This window comes from Saimiri boliviensis, chromosome 9 (genome assembly GCF_048565385.1).
Source record: "Saimiri boliviensis isolate mSaiBol1 chromosome 9, mSaiBol1.pri, whole genome shotgun sequence".
NCBI classification, from domain to species: domain Eukaryota; kingdom Metazoa; phylum Chordata; class Mammalia; order Primates; family Cebidae; genus Saimiri; species Saimiri boliviensis.
Genome location: NC_133457.1, coordinates 25,653,801 through 25,658,497, shown reverse-complemented (window position 1 = coordinate 25,658,497; position 4,697 = coordinate 25,653,801). Strand labels below are relative to the sequence as shown.

The 4,697-nt window shown below is 40.7% G+C and overlaps 1 pseudogene; it reads left to right on the top strand.

Annotated features, from left to right (window-relative positions):
- Positions 1-1,381: 1,381 nt before the first annotated feature.
- On the top strand, positions 1,382-2,743 carry LOC101030278 (Y-box-binding protein 1 pseudogene; annotated as a pseudogene).
- The last annotated feature ends 1,954 nt before the right edge of the window (positions 2,744-4,697 follow it).

Genomic DNA, 4,697 nt, shown 5'->3' with positions numbered 1-4,697 from the left:
TTTTACAGTTCAGTGAACTGATATCCAGGATAAAAAAAGCTTGCTGTTTCACTTCTCATTACTAATAATTATATTGAGGCTTGACAAAAATCAAGTAGAAACATCAACATGATGACTTCAAATACTTTGCTGCTAAAGTAAAAATGTAACTGCAGAAATGAAGCACTTATTTTCTTTTTTTGAGACAGTCTTATTCTGTCACCCAGTCTGGAGTGCAGTGGTGTGATAGCTCACTGCAACCTCCGCCTCATAGGTTCATACAACTCTCCTGCCTCAGACTCCCAAGTAGGTGAGATTACAAGCACCTGCCACAATTCCCAGCTAATTTTTGTATTTTTAGTAGAGATGGGGTTTCACCATGTTGGCCAGGCAGATCAAAAACTCCTGACCTCAAAGGATCTGCCTGCCTCGGCCTCACAAAATGTCAAGCATACAGTCATGAGTCACCTCGGCAGATGTAACACATGGTTAGTATATTTTTCCCTTTGCAAATGCAATGAAACCAAATTTCATAAAGAAGTTGAGATTGCATTGTTTGTTATTTGTGTTTATCATATCGCACTACTTACAATGAAAATATGTGGGAAAGTATCTATCATAGGGCCTAGCAAAGAGTAGCCACTGGACACATACACCCTTCCGAGAGTAAACCAGGAATAAGTCAAATCCCTGAATAGACCAATAGCAAGTTCCTAAATTGTGGCAGTAATAGCCTACCAACCAAAAAAAACCCAGGAACAGACAGACTCACAGCCACATTTTACCAGAGGTACAAAGGGAAGATGGGAGGATAAACATATAATTTAAATCCATTTTTATCTATTAAATTGTGAGTTGTATATAATATTATTAATATTTTATTAGTTATTTTAGATATTACATTATTAGTTATTGACTTTTTTGGGGGGGTGGGGTGAAAGGGTCTTGCTCTGTCATCCAGGCTAACGTGTAGTGGTACATACATGGCTCAGTGCAGCCTTGTCCTTCTGAGATCAAGTGATGATCCCAACTCAGCCTTCTGCAAAACTTGGTTCACAGATGTGTGCAACCAAGTCAGGCTATTTGTAGGTTTTTAAAAACTATTCATTAGAGATAGGGTCCAACTTTGTTTTCCAGGATGGTCTTGAACCCCTGGGCTCAAGCAATCCTCCCACCTTGGCCTCCTAAAGTGCTGAAATTACAGGCATGAGCCACCACACACTACCAGTCCTTGACTTCTTAAAGTCTAAAAACAATTAGTAGAGTTCGATCGGTAGCGGGAGCGGAGAGCGGACCCCAGAGAGCCCTGAGCAGCCCCACCGCCGCCGCCGGCCTAGTTACCACCACATCCCGGGAGGAGCCGTAGCTGCCGCAGCCGGCCCCAGTCACCACCACCGCAACCATGAGCAGCGAGGCCGAGACCCAGCAGCCGCCCGCCACCCCCGCCCTCAGCGCCGCCGACACCAAGCCCGGCACTCCGGGCAGCAGCGGCGCAGGGAGCGGTGGCCCCGGCGGCCTCACATCGGCGGCGCCTGCCGGCGGGGACAAGAAGGTCATGGCAACGAAGGTTTTGGGAACAGTAAAATGGTTCAATGTAAGGAACGGATATGGCTTCATCAACAGGAATGACACCAAGGAAGATGCATCAGTACACCAGACTGCCCTAAAGAAGAAGAACCCCAGGCAGTACCTTCGCAGTGTAGGAGATGGAGGGACTGTGGAGTTTGATGTTGTTGAAGGAGAAAAGGGTGCGGAGGCAGCGAATGTTACAGGTCCTGGTGGCTCCAGTTCAAGGCAGTCGATATGCAGCAGACCGTAACCATTATAGACGCTATCCAGGTCGTAGGGGTCCTCCACGCAATTACCAGCAACATTACCAGAGCAGTGAGAGTGGGGAAAGGAACGAGGGATCAGAGAGCGCTGCCGAAGGCCAGGCCCAGCAACGCCGGCCCTGCCGCAGGAGAGGGTTCCCACCTGACTACATGCGGAGACCCTGTGGGCGTCGACTGCAATATTCCAACCCTCCTGGGCAGGGAGAAGTGCTGGAGGGTGCCGACAACCAGGGTGCAGGAGAACAAGGTAGACCAGTGAGGCAGAATATGTATCGGGGATACGGACCACGATTCCGCAGGGGCCCTCCTCGCCAAAGACAGCCTAGAGAGGACGGCGGTGAAGAGGAGAAAGAACATCAAGGAGATGAGACCCAAGGTCAGCAGCCACCTCAACGTCGGTACTGCCTCAATTACCAACGCAGACGCCCAGAAAACCCTAAACCATAAGATGGCAAAGAGACAAAATCAGCTGATCCACCAGCTGAGAATTCCTCCGCTCCCGAGGCTGAGCAGGGCGGGGCTGAGTAAATGCCGGCTTACCATCTCTACCATCATCCGGTTTAGTCATCCAACAAGAAGAAATAAGAAATTCCAGCAATAAGAAATGAACAAAAGATTGGAGCTGAAGACCTTAAGTGCTTGCTTTTGCCCGTTGACCAGATAAATAGAACTATCTGCATTATCTATGCAGCATGGGGTTTTTATTATTTTTACCTAAAGATGTCTCTTTTTGGTAATAACAAACATGTTTTTTTAAAAAGCCTGGTTTTTCTCAATACGCCTTTAAAGGTTTTTAAATTGTTTCATATCTGGTCAAGTTGAGATTTTTAAGAACTTCATTTTTAATTTGTAATAAAAGTTTACAACTTGATTTTTTCAAAAAAGTCAACAAACTGCAAGCACCTGTTAATAAAGGTCTTAAATAAAAAAAATTAGTAATTTTACAGTTTCTCTGATACCTATAAAATCAAGACCACTTCACCAGAAGCATCATTCTTTATTTCATTTTGATTTTGCTCTGTGATTTTAGTTTCCATACATTTCAAGACATTGCATTTATTTTTATACTTTTAGAAATAACGTTTGCTCACATACATATACCGTCCAGTACTCTTTATTTCATTTCTTTTTTCATATTTCTATCAGGAATCATTGTCTTTTTGCTGGAAATAACTTATTTAGTATTTGTTTTAGATTGGACTGACTTGTCATGCATTTTTCTGGTTATCTGTGCCTAGAAACATCAGATTTGTAGCAATTTTTGTTGATTAGAAGATTATCTGTAAATGTGTATTGTGCGTCGTTAGGGGGAGTTTTGTAGGTTTTTCCCCTAATCAGAGCTTGAAGTACTGGTAAAATTTTCTGCTGATGCCCTGTTCATGTTTGTTTGTTTTTTCTTTTTTCACGGGCCATGTAGCCCCTTGTTTGTTCCAAATTTATTCAGATGATGTCGCTTCCAGCTCCCTGTCTTCAATGATTAAATATTCAATTCAGTTTCCTTCTACCTTGTTATAAAATGTTCAGCCGGTAACCTTTAGGCTCTCTGTCCTGGACTGGCACCTATTTATCACCTATTAGATTTATGCATATGGTTTTTAGTTTTTAATATTTTTTTGTTATTCTGCAATTTTAACTTCATTATCTAGTTACTTGATTTTTTAATGTTATATTTTATTAGTCATTCTCGTTGAAAGATAAAGAAGGTTAAATCTACTTAGTCATTTTTTTGCTATTCAGTTTACTGACATTCAAGCTGTTACATTTGGTCCATGGAGCCTTTTCTCTGCATTACTTTCCCCCATAATTAAGATTCAAAGCTACACAGAAAAGTTGTCACGTTCATAAAGAAAATTCATCTTGCATCTGGTCACTGAACATTCTGCACTCTTAGCTGCAAGAAAGTCCCATGTTGGTTATGTTCTTTCCCATCTTTATTGTACTTTGTTCAATAAGCAACTTTTCAAAGTGCTCTCTAGTCGTAATTCTTAAATGTCATGCTGATTCTTCCTCCATTGGTTTTCTATTAATTGGATGTATTCTCTTATTAGGAGTCTCAAAAATTTGTGCAATTCTACATTTCTTCATGCAGTACCTGAATATTCTGCAAGGCAGTCCAAAACAAAACTCTAAACAATATAAGCTTTCTCATAAATTCTCTCTCTCATTTAACATTGTTTCAAGAACACTAGCTTGTGAATGAATGCAGGGGTTCTGCTTTAAACAATTAGAGAGTGCAAGGGATCCTTTTGCATTAGTTCCTCCAATTTATCAAACATGGAATTGTATCAAACATTGTATTGTATGGTTGCCTGGAACTTCTCTTCTTAAGCCAGATGAATTAGTGGATGGCTCATTGTTTAACATTATTGAAGTTCCTCTGTGTAGCAAATCACAGGAATACGTTGTTTAATTGTTAAAATATCCTTGCCACATTTGAAATAAATCATTCTTGTTTGTAACATATTTCTTTTTAAAATCTCCTGATTTGATAAATCATATATTTTATTCATGTATATCTGAAACTGAGACCTTTTTATAGTTTGGAGAAACAACATATTTTGTTTTTTATTCAACGTATTTTATATTACAGACAGACTAGGACAAGAGAATGATTTGGGGCTTTCTATCATTTTATTAGCTTTAAAACAAGTTAAATAATATTTAAACTATTAACAAATTTTCAGAGTCTTATCTAGTCTATGTTTTTGTTTATTTTTTATTTTTTTGAGACGGATTCTCACTCTGTCACCCAGACTGAAGCTCAGTGGCACAATCTAGGTTCTCTGCAACCTCTGTCAGTTCTCATGCTTCAACCTCCCGAGTAGCTGGGGCTACAGGCACCCACCACCAAGCTTGGCTAATTTTTATATTTTTAGTAGAGACTGG